This window comes from Phaenicophaeus curvirostris, chromosome 14 (genome assembly GCF_032191515.1).
Source record: "Phaenicophaeus curvirostris isolate KB17595 chromosome 14, BPBGC_Pcur_1.0, whole genome shotgun sequence".
Taxonomy (NCBI): domain Eukaryota; kingdom Metazoa; phylum Chordata; class Aves; order Cuculiformes; family Cuculidae; genus Phaenicophaeus; species Phaenicophaeus curvirostris.
In genome coordinates, this window is record NC_091405.1 from 8,118,490 (window position 1) to 8,131,053 (window position 12,564).

General features: G+C 42.9%; 1 protein-coding gene across 3 annotated transcripts in view; it reads right to left on the reverse strand.

Annotated features, from left to right (window-relative positions):
- BANP (BTG3 associated nuclear protein) overlaps nucleotides 1-7,026 on the reverse strand; it is a 138,060-nt gene extending 131,034 nt beyond the window's left edge. For 2 of the 3 annotated variants that reach the window (XM_069868287.1, XM_069868286.1), the window contains exon 1: nucleotides 6,912-7,026. The gene's annotated coding sequence lies outside the window, so the exon portion shown is untranslated. The remainder of the gene's footprint in view (nucleotides 1-6,911) is intronic. The other variant, XM_069868288.1, reaches the window with a different exon arrangement.
- Nucleotides 7,027-12,564: the final 5,538 nt, after the last annotated feature.

Consider the following 12,564-nt stretch of genomic DNA (forward strand, 5'->3'; position numbering starts at 1 on the left):
GAGGGCAGAGGTGAGTTTTCTGCATCGTGGTATAATTGTTCAGGACTTAGGTCATTAAGCCAGCCACATCATTAAGCCAGTCATTTCCATGACTGAAAACCACCAAATACAAAACGGGAACTGCCCAGACAGCAAGGGCAGCACACAGAACCAGATATAGTCATGTTGCTTTATAGCCTTCATCCACTAGATGGAGAATCTCCATCGATAACTCCAAAAATAACCCTGCAAGTATCTTAATTCAAAGGACAAACTTCCAGAACTAGTTTCATATTATTTGTATAAAAGCATCTCCCAACTTTAAAGAACTTCTACCCATGACTGGAGGGTTTTTGAGAAAGGTAGTCCTGGTAATTGTGCCCCCATTTCAAGTTGCAAGTTATTACTTTTTTTTTTCTTAAATAACCTTTTAATCTATTTTTCTGTGATAATTCATATCGACTTTGGGAATTTAAACCACTGCCTAACACAAACAGTATTATTTGGGGCACATCTTAGATAATTACAAAAACTGCAACACTGATAAAAACATTTTTCTTTTGCGCCTTAATAAACTTCAAAAATTTGTACAGACGGGGGAAGAGACGTATTTTTAGTGAGATTATCAGCATGACTTGAATGCTTGCAGATTGTACTCCAATTATCGTGAGATTCAAAGCATACCTGAAAATGTCACACATAACCCACGGCGCCTGTGTTTTTACACAGAGATGGTTGTACCTTTGGCCATTCCTACACCAGAAGCTCTCCTCAGGGAAAGTAAGTTTACTGCTGTAACTTTCCTATCCAGGAGTACTGTCACATGTTCCTAGCAAAATGACATTCCTGGTTAGCAGGTAAAATCAAACCTAAAAACTCCACTAATGCTATTTCTAGCTGAAACATGAGCAAACAAGAACAATGAATGGAACAAAAATACAACTGTGCCAACAACATTGCCATGCTGACCATAAGCAGAAAAGGCTTACCAGAACACCAAGTATACTGGAAAGAGCAAAACTTTGCTTGAAGTGTAGTGGATTACACAGCAGTCAAAACACTGTACTTAAATATTTGAATTTGGAGTGCTTCATTTCCTATTCTCCATCACAAAACTCAATGGACATTAAAACGTTTTGCTGTGTCTCATGTGAAAGAAACCACAACAGTCTAGAGACTTCAGCAACAACAGGTCCAGTACGGTGTGAGCCATTAGTCCACTAAGGAATGAACACACACTATTCAAGATTCACTTTTCCCATCCGGGAAAGAAAAAAAAATGGAACTGCTTCTCCCCATAAAAGAGGTGCAGTATCTGCCTGGCTCCTGAATAAAAAGTGTTACTTTAAAACAGGTGGTATCATTCCTCCTGCAGGAGAAGCAGAGAGGAAACAACAGTGATTTTTAGACATCTCATAGGGCCCTTACTATGAAGCAATTTAAGGTGAGGGGAAAAAGAAAGGAACTGTCTTTGGAAAGCAAATATTCCAGCAAACACTGGCAGCTGAAGTATCACCAGCTATGAAATCAACCAACTCAGGGCAAGTATCCCCCAAAATTCTTGCACCACTCTGATTTTCACAAGCAAGATGGTAAATGAGCTTCACTGCTGCTATTCAGAAGATCTCAGAAGCAGCAGAGAAGGTGACTGAGAGAAGCTGTGAAGTCTTCTCCCTGTGCCAGGAATCAAACACTTGGAGGAAGGGTACGAGCAGTACCAGTATCTTCTACAGACATGGGAACATAACCCTTTTCAGGCAAGTCTCCTTTGCAACAGAGGGACCTGCATTATGTGCACAAAAGTTACTTCATGAGGGATCAAGGGAGCACATTTTCCCCCAGTAAGGATGTGTAGACCGGGACGAGGTTTATCACCAGCCCTTTGATCCTAGACTTGCATGAGCAAAGTTGGAGAATATTTTCTCTATCAAATTTGGGTTTCCTCATTTATAGGGAGAAGGGAAAAAAAAGGACACCAATATTACAACATTTTGAAATCTCAATAGCGAGACTAAAATTAAAAAAAAAAACAAAAACCAACCTTCTGTGGGGCTGGGCCTCAGTGAGAAAAGGTGCACCAGTATTACAGGAGACTTGACTCCACAGAAAGGCTTATCACCAATTTTGGCATCAATGACCATGTGCCAACAGTTACACTACCAGAAGAGCCTGTGATTCTTCAAACCCTCCAACAGCATTTCTTCCAGGTTTATAAAGAGACCTAGAGGAATGGCCAAGTGAAGAATAAGCAAGAAAACATACTATATAGAAAAAAGCTGACCCAAGACTTCTGTCAGATGGATTGACCTACTGAATTCCTAGAACACACCTTATATTACTAACTCTGCCAAAGCAAATATTACTTCACTTCACAGACCAAACACTGCAATTCAGTGCAAATAGAAAATTATTACTTATATGTTGCTGTATGATAATGGGGGAGGGGTGTTTTAAAGGAGTTTCTTCTTTATTAGAAATTATCCAAAAGGGGGGAGGGGGGCCTAGACACCCACAATCATGTTTTGTGAGGAAAGAGCATTAAAAGTGAAAAAAAAATAATTATTTATATCATGGTAGACAAAGCTAGACCTTTTTATTTAATTAAAGAAAGCCTAATTATTCACTTCTATAAACATCAGATTTAGGTTGGAGACTATTATTTGTTCTGAAGAGTTAAAGATATCCCTAAATTCACAGCATGTGTTTCTGAAAGTAGACACACAGCAGAAATGACTTTTCACTGTCTAGATAAAACAAAAGCAACCACAACTAAGCCTTGCACCTTGCAGCTATACTCTTGACCTATGTGCACCCCGAGAAATACAAACACAGCTCCCACACCATGACCATCACCTTGCCAACACCACACTATGCTAGGACTACAAACGCATGATGAAAATGCTCAGCAGTATAATTCCCACCAGAAGAGATGGGGAGGAAAACATCTTGCCCCATGCTGGCTTGCAACAAAACAGCATTGCTGAGACACCACTTCCATCTGGCTAAACTGTTCTGTGCCCAAAGCTGCTGCTCTCCTCAGCTCCAAGTAGCTGCGAGTCACTCTCCCATGACACATCATTGGTGAAGTCTGTGCACTGAAGCGCAGACACTAGGCCAGAATCTGTTTTACTCTGACCATCACTCACTATGCTAAAATTAGCTCCTCTACAGGAACAAAAATGAATGCAGAGGCAGGCTGTGGGAATAAGACATAGACCTCACTCTCACCTCCTTCAGTGTGCTTGGTAAGACACCCTTGCTTAGCGCACGTCTTTCATTAGCAGAAGGAATTAACACTTTCTAATACTGTAACCTTCCAGGGCCTCTTTACAGGAAAGAGGCTTTGCTACATCACTTAGAAGCTTTGCCTTGGGAAGTTGTTCAGCCTAAACACAGCAGACACCCCAGGACCAGTATGCACTGTGACAAGCACCTGGCACCAGTTTAAGGGAAATTTGTGCAAATGCTTTATTCTTATCTGTTTGACTTACCTACAACAGAATTTATTGCAACAAAAGGGAATAATACAATGTATATATTTTTATCCTTTTATATTTTCTTATTACGCGCACTGCTAATCTTCCATACACTGGAAAAACTTTCTGATTTAACAATTCTGGAGGAAACAAGGACAGACACCAGTATCAGCACAGACTTCTACTATCAAAAAGCATGATGGCCAACATGAAACGTACAATTAATCTAAGATTTACCTCCTGTAGCTACATTCAAGCTGCTGAAACAGACCTCAGCATTGTTTTAAAACACAGGGATAACACCACTATTTTTAAATTCTTACCAAAAATGCTTACGAGAATAAAATTAAGAGCATAATTTCAGTAGAAAAACATGGAGCTAGTTCTTCCCATTCTGAAATACTTTAATTAGCACAGTCTGACCATGTTTCACCATTCCCCATCCCTCCCCTAGAAAAAAAATTAAGTAACTCCAGTTTTAAACTTGCAAGATTATATAATTCATAAGATGTTAAAGAGAAATAAGTTGGTATATTAACAGACACGTTTGTGTCCAAGCAGCAGGGAAGGAAGGGGTGTTTAACTTCAGTTTCTATGAATTCACTCTGTGGGTAGGATAGATGCATCCTTTTTTCATCATAAAACACAGGTGCTCCAATTTTCAGAACAAAATCTAAACAATGTATTTTTCCCTTAAGTAGTCTAAGTCAGGTTTTACAAACACGAAACAAGATAAAATAATTCTGTTCAAAAGACAACATTACAAATCGTTTTATTTGAAGTCCCAAATGCAGAGGATTTCATAAAGTTAATCTTTTGTGTACTTTTGCTTAACATCTTAACATGCAGTCTAACAAGCCGTAAGCAAAACTAAGCGTTTAACAGTAGCTTTAAAAACCTAAAACTGCAAGGAAACAAGTGTTTGACATGACATTAAAGACATTTTATTTTCTCCTGGAAAAAAAAAATGATTTAGCCTTTTAATGAATATGTAAAAAAAACATAAAAAGAAAACTACTTCAATAGTAAATGACTAAATATCAAGTTTCAAACTAGAGGAAATCAAATCTGTGCAAAACATTTTATTGGCAAAGTTCAGAATACACAGACATTTTGTTGTTCTAATTCTAATCACGAGCTTCGCTTTGTCTCCACCTACAAGTAGCTCTTGCGGTTCTGCTCAATTCACGTGAACAGTTTCTGTAGATCCCTGGGACAAGGGCTTCTGTGCGCAAAGAGAAATGCCCATCTCTTCCTTTCAAAATGAATGTTAACAAGAGTCTTTACTTTTTAAGAAGCATCACAGCAATTCCAGCTCAAGGTATTCTTCAAGGGAAGACATGAAGACGTTAAGGTTCTGACACAATAAAGACATGTGTTCTTCCTGCACAAATGATGTTTTAAAAGTTTATATAAAAGCTCAAAATAAAGACCCAAGACAACCTCAGGCCCTTGCACATGTGAGCATATTGCCTGTAATCAATGTGTGTCCCAATCCCACAGCACATCTCCTTGAAAAATCAAGGTGAACCTACAAGCAGCACTTCTCACATGGAGCTATGACTGTAAACTCATCTTTCTTCACCTTATCAGTACAAAACAGAGTAAACATGTACATTGTACCGTTTTAAAAATGGCACAGGCAGGAAACAAAACTTTTTCAGACATGTTTGAAAGAACATGTGCTGCTGGAATCTTTCAGCTGTGAACACTGATAATTAGCGCTCAGTTTGCTGCCATAATCCCACTGTTATTATTCAATTACTCCTTTAAAGTCACTAAAATTTAAAACCTGCCCTGTAACCATACAACAAGTTAAGCATGGCTGGATAATTAAGACAAACGTTACAAAATGTTTGCATCCCTCTGAAGACTGAACATTTCTGAAATCTAAACTCAATCTTTTCACACCCTTCAATAAATTAAGTAGCCTTTCTTCGTAACAACTTGCCAAGCGTTACTGAAAATGAAACTACTGCCAAGATGTCATTTAATGTACCAAATAAACTCAGGCAGCTACAGAATGAAATTCTTGTTATTCTGGTTGATTTCTATGGGCATTCATTTCAGACATACATTACTACTTTGTAACAGAGAATATCCATTGTTTCAAGAGACACTGCTACAAAATTATAAGGAAAAAAGCAGATTTTTGTCTGGGTTCTTTGTCTGTTTCAAAATCTTCTCTGAGTACTTGAAATTCAACAAACGTTATATTTGCTGCTTGCAAGACTGATATCAACAGGATACTACACCTAAGGTAACCTAACGGAGAAGGCAAAAAGAATTGCCAAAAAATGCTCTGAACTATCATTTTACAACAATCTGAAAGCTGCTTCTACCAAAGCAATCACTCCACCACTAATACCCCTCCAAACTTGTTTACTTAAAGAAAAAAAAATCTTCCCTTGGGAGCTCTAAAAATAATCTGATACCTAAACTGTATGCCCCCAGCAGGATAAAATCACTATATTTGGTTAAGCACACAATTTCTCACGCTACAGAGATTTTTTTTTTTTTAGATAAAATTTTTAAAAAGCAACACTTGAATTGCAAACGAGGAAAAAGGGAGGAGTGTGTGGTGTTGTGAGGCTGGTCACTAACATGAAGAGCCTAGGAAGCACCAACCCCGACAGGGATGGGGAAAACCCAGGCTATGACTGTATGACCACAGGGGCAAAACGGCACCTCAAGAGACTTTTTCCCTGCCAGTAGGAACGTGAAAAGCAGCAGCCCCTCTCCATCTCCGCTACCTGCGAGCAGTGGGGAGGAAAAGAAGCAGCAGAACCGGCGTCCCCAGCTTAACTCGCCCCTTTGCCGGGGAAGAGCCACCACGGGGGTCTCAGCGCCCACCACCCAACCCACCGAGGCCATTATAGGGGTGTCAGAGCCCCCACCCCGATCCAGCACCGGGGTCTAAGCCCCAACCGGGGCCCACCCCCCGGACCATTATTGGGGTGTCAGAGCCCCCCGCCCCGATCCAGCACGGTGTCTCCGCGCCCACCTGGGGCCACCACGGGGGTCACATTAGCTACCCTCCTCGCCCCCGCAGACCCAGCATGGTCTCTCAGCCCCCCGGCGCCGGCACGGGGCCGGGGTGGGGGTCACATCAGCCACCCTCCCCACACCCCCCGATCCATCACGGTCTCGCAGCCCGCCCAGGGCCGGCCCGGGGCTCTCGGAGCCGCCCCCGGGGCTCAGGGCGCGCGCGGCCCCGCGGCGGCAGGAGGCGGCGCGGCCCCGCTCGCCCCCCCGCCCCCAACCCCGATGAGGGCGGGCGCGCGCCCCCCCTCCCCCCCCCCCCCAAAGCCCGGCCCCGCCCCGGAGCCGCCGCGCCGCGTCCCGCGGTGTTTTGTGAGGAGCGGGAAGGCTGCGAGGGCCCGGTGTCTCCGCCCGGAGCCGGGGCCCCCTCGGGAGCTCATCGCGAGCCATCCGGCCGCGGGGCGCCGTGGTTACCGTGTGCGGTGCCGAATTCTCGTGGTGTTTGTGGAGCGGCTGCGATAATGGCGTCCTTCCTCGCGAGAGAGCCCCCCGCCCGCAACGCGCACGCGCTGCCGCGCCGCGCCCGCCCCCCCACCGGCGCCCGCGCACGCGCGCGCCGCGCGCGGCCCCCCGGCGGCCGCCCTTCAGCCGATGGCGGCCCGCGGGGACTACAATTCCCAGAGGGCAGCGCGGCGGCTCCGAGGCGCCGCCCCCGCCGAGCAGGTCGGGACCTGTAGTACACGCGTGGCCGGCGCGGGGCATGCTGGGAGTTGTAGTCCGCGCCGGGAGACACCCCCGCGCCGTGTTGTAGGATCTTTGAGCGGCCTGGGCTGGGCGGGACGGCGAGGCTCATCCAGTCCAGGGTCGACAAGGCCGAGCGCAGGCTCCTGCACCCGGGTCGGGGCAATCCCCAGTTTCAATACAGGATGGGGGATGATGTGATTGAGAGCAGCCCTGCTGAGAAGGATTTGGGGGTGCTGATTGATGAGAAGCTCGACATGAGCCAGCAGTGTGTGCTCACAGCCCAGAAGGCCAACCGTGTGCTGGGCTGCGTCAAAAGAAGTGTGGCAGCAGGGCAAGGGAGGGGGTTCTGCCCCTCTGATCCTCTCTTGTGCGATCTCATCTGGAGTATTTTGTCCAGTTTTGGAATCCTGAACATAAGGATATGGAGCTGTTGGAATGGAAGATGATCAGAGCACCTCCCATACGAGTGCAGGCTGAGAAACCTGGGGAAGTTTGAAGTTTTGGAGAAGAGAAGGCTCCCAGGAGACCTTATAGCAACCTTCCGCTACCTGAAAGGGCTACAAGAAAGCTGGGAAGGGATTGTTTACAAAGGTTTGTAGAGATAGGACAAGGAGAAATGGGTATAAACTGGAAACAGGCGGATTTAGACTAGATATAAGGAAGAATTTCTTCACTGTGAGGGTGGTGAGGCATTGGAATGGGTTGCCCAGGGAACTTGTGACTGCCCCATCCCTGGAGGTGTTCGAGGCCAGGCTGGATGGGGCTCTGAGCAGCCTGGTCCAGTGGGAGGTGTCCCTGCCCACTGCAGGGGGGTTGGAACTGGATGATCTTTTACGGTCCCTTCCAACTCAAACTATTCTATGATTTTGCCATGTGACCCAGGATGGTGTCTGCATTTTGGTCAATGCATCCACATGGTTTGTGCAGTGGTGTCCCGCAGCCTACGATCATGTCCTGATGGGCACAGCTCTGCGATCCCTTCTCTCACAGCACCTTGGGGCAAACCGATGCATTCCCTTTGCCCATTCCTAACTCTCATTAAGTTTCTCCGTGCACAAATGGCTCCTGTGCACTTGTGTCACTGAAATGGGATGTTCTGAATGTGAGTTACCACGTGAAGCAAAAGCACAAAAAGGAAGCGTGGAGAAAGTATGCTAAGAGCTCTGAAAGAAGACAAATATTAGGTTATTTTACTACCTCCTTATGTACCACAGCATTGCCTGTACAAGGCCATCATCATATTTGATTTTCCAGCTTCAGCATAGGCAGTAGTGACTTTCAGACTTCTGCCTCAGAAATATTCCATGAATGAGATGCTTAATTCTGTTCTGCAGTGTCATGACATGCAAATCAATCCACTCTGGTTCAGCTGTAATTGGCAACCCTGACATCTACAGACTGATGGCTGAATGCAGGTTTGCCCGAGGCTGTTGGGCTAGTGGTTTGAAATGCTGTTCTCAGAGTCTTTAGCTTTGTCAGGTTCAAACTCGAGGTAACCCCGGCAGGACTTTTGTACCTGTATGAAATTAAATGGTGCATGTCACAGAAGCTCCAGTTTCTACTCTGTTTGAGACCCCAGGGGACCAGCAATTCCTCCTGCTCATCTGTCTGGAAGTTATGGTATCGGAGAACAGGACTTGAGGGATTTTATGTTTCGGGCAGGGAAATTTACTCTAACACAGACATGTGCACCTTGTTTTTCTTCAGAAGTGCTCATAGTGTCTTCTGAAGCTGGTGTATTCAGTAATAAACAGTTGTTATGAGCCTGGGAATGTTATGAGCCCTCCTTCTGCTTCCAGATTCGTAACTGTTCAGCTGAGTCTGTTGGTTTATTTTTTGTGTTCTCTTCCTTCACAAACAGATTAGAGAGTTCAAAGGTTAAACTACTTATAAACTGACTTTTCACACAGGATTATTTCATGCTTTGCTGCACAGATTTGCCCTGCAACAGATTTGCCAGTTTCTGCTGCACTCAAGCAATTGCCAGGTCCTAGCTAGAAAAAAAGTGATATAAATATCAGAGTACTACCTGCTGTGAGAAGTTACTGGTAAAAGCCTTCTCCATCTTAAACCAAAATCCAATGCAAAAGCTGTCCTGTTTCCTTGTTAGGACATTCCCTCCCAGAGATTATTAACTCAGATTCTGCTGAGGATATGAGATCCGCTCCTCTCCATATAGCCAATAAATAATTTTTCAGCTAAAACAACCCAAAACAGAAAAACTTTAATTGTTCTAAACCAATTATACTATCCACCTGCAGTTGTCAAATTAACTGCAGGAAATACTGGCAGGATCCAAATGATGTCTGCATCTTTGATCAGATATAGGAACATAATAAAAAAAAACCCCATAGAACTTGATAACTGAGAACGGCTGCAGTGTTTCCTTCTGCTAAGCGAGTTAGTCTGCTCTCATCATTACAGCAATCTGGAATGTATAATTAACTTACCTCTTGTAAGGTTTTTCTTCCCTCTTTGCCAGAGATATGATTTTAGATTTCTTTCCTTATCATTTCTTCCAAAGCAGGGGCCGTTTCCTTTTAACATGTTGAATAACACCAATAAATCATGAAGAGACTCTGCTATCACAGCCTATCCTCTGTTCCCCTTGAGACTGACACAGCCAGATCTGACATACTCTTCACACAGCATAAAGTATGACAGAAAACATAAGTAAAAAGCAGAATAAGTAGCTTCACAAGCTAGGAGTGGAGACCTCCCTCGTGCTTAAATCAGAAGGCCCAAATTTGGCTTTTAGTCTTTAATTAACAGCACCAACACACAAATGGCTTGCCCAAAGATAATTGTTTCATGTGTTTCACAATATCCTGAGCTTTAAAAGCTTTCAAAAATGTGCTCACCTGAGTATTCTGCAACAATGTAATGAAATTCAGTGTTCCTTTAGTAAATTAAGGGTTCACTTTACCATGGGATAAGAGACTGCCCATGAGCAAGCACCAGGAACGAGCTGACACACTGTAAGTTATATTCCAATTTAAACTGTGGTAACTTGCTCAAATGCCTACATCAAATCTATTCTTATTGTCCTTCCTCCTTATAAAAATGAGTAAGAATTTAATGATTCTAATATATCAGTTTCTTTTTTTAATTTTATAGAAGAAAATGCATCCTGTTGCCCTGTTAGATTGTTGTCCCAAATAAAATAACAAAATATTTCTTTGTTGGTTTATTTCTTCACCTTTTTAATCCTCTTTATCTAGTCTCTTTCCCTCTTGCATTTTCTGTACTTGCTAACGTTTCTCTCTCATATTAAGAAGAATCATTTGTTTCCAGGAAATATCCAGCTTATTTACCATTGTATTGTAAAATAATATTGTAGCATTCTTTTACTATTGTTTCATAAGGAAGTTGCTGCTTTCGCATGTTTTGTGTGGATCAAGAGAGATTGGTATCTCATTCACTGGTTTCCTTTTTTTGTTAGGAAAAAAAACTTAGCATAGCATCAAAGGTAAAAAATTAACACACTGTGCACACAGTTTTGCAGCTGCATCAGCAGCAGGAAGACAAAGGTTGCCAACAAAGCATTTGTTTAAACAAGTGACGGGCATTCATAATTATACTCACAGCTGAGCATGAGAATATAGAAACAAAGGCATGAAGAACACAGAAGATGTGATCAGGACACAGAAGTAACTCCAGGGTATTTGCTGTAAGAACACCGTAGGGATATTTTTCTTTCCCGTGAATAAATCCTTGATCACATCCTTTGCTATTACAAACAAAGAGAGTACTTGAAGTTCCTCTGTTTATTCACTTTCTGTTTGAGCTACATTATTCATTTTGTATACACCAACTCTCATAACTGCAGAGGGACTAAACACATCCTTGCGAACACAGCATGCACTGTCTTGTGATACAGTGATGCTTAATTAGAAGTTATATAAAATACACTTTTAACAACAGTAATATTAATGCTAGTTGTAAAATTGCTGTAGGATTTTTCCTTCTATCAATGGCAAACTTCTCTGCCTTTGAAATCTGTTGTCAGTTTTGCTCTTCCAAATACATACTTCCTCATCACTTACTTTTCAGTTACCATGTGCATTTTCAGTTCTCTCAGAATAGTTCTTTGATTTTATTATGTTAAGCAGGTCAGAATCAAGTGGATTTTGCTCCTGATCCTGCTTCAGCTAGATTTATGACTTAGGGCAAGACACAGACATTTTCTATTCCAACTCTGATCTCATTTCTGACTTATTCTGAATAAACTCAATTTCATTCAATGAAGATACTCCTAATTTTCATGAACAAGCATGGAAGAAAAAGCCTTGAATTCCCACTGCAGAGAGAAAAACATCATTACATGTTTGGTCATCTGGCTGATGACCAAAGTTCATGGTCTTGTAAGGTCATTTTTACCAGTCTGAGATATGAGGTGAAAAGGGTCAGGCATAATTTCAAAGTTCTCTTGTTTATTTACATACTGTTCCATCTCCCCCTATATACCATGGAAAAAAATGATAGGAGACTATTCCCCTTCTCAGAAATCCACCATTCTAACAAGCTCTGTATTTGCTTTACTCAACTGTGATGTTCCCAGGATCACGCTCACAGCTGTTTCTGCTGCCCTGTTACCTAGTTGGTATCCCTGCCCAGTATTTGCTAGTTTGCCTGGCTTTGTTCAGGTCTGCCACGGACCATGTTTACTCAGTCAGGTACCGCTAGGATTATCAAAAACTCTTTGGGCAGAACTCCTAGCTGACAATGGCTGGTTTTTGATACTCTGGAGCAGGCAGCTGAGGTAAAAAATGACAAGCATTACAAAAGACTATCCTAAATAGTAGGTTTTGGAATAGTAAGTATTATCCTTAAGTGGCAGGCTTCTCTGTGCCAAAGAGGATTCCCTGAACCTGAGCCTTGCACTGATACCCTGTGTGATAAGAGATGACAGACATGCATGTGTTTAATGAAAATATCATCAAGCAACTGCATTTCTAATTCAAAACACCAACAATTGTTAAGTAAAATAAACAACTATTGAAAAATATTTCATGGCTAATTTTATGGAATGAGAAAGGAGAGATTTTTAATGGCAGAATGTTAATAGTTGTCATTTTTGCTCGCTCTGTCATTAGTAGATTCTGTAGCTTTCAAAATATGCCCTCCTAGGTACATAAGGGAGGAAAATAATCACATGAATTTTGCAAGTACTTACTTAAGAACTACTAAAGCCCCTCAATGCTTTTGTACAGTCTTGGTGCTGAGAGTACTAACAAGTCTTAATGGCCTTGAAAAGCCTCATCTGCAGCTTCCACCCACAGCCCCAGCCAAGGGGCATAAACCTGCTCAAGCCCAGGGCTCTGTTATTAGGGTACTTGTCTTCAGGTTTGTCTTTGGCCCTATCTCTAGGAAGGACTTTGAA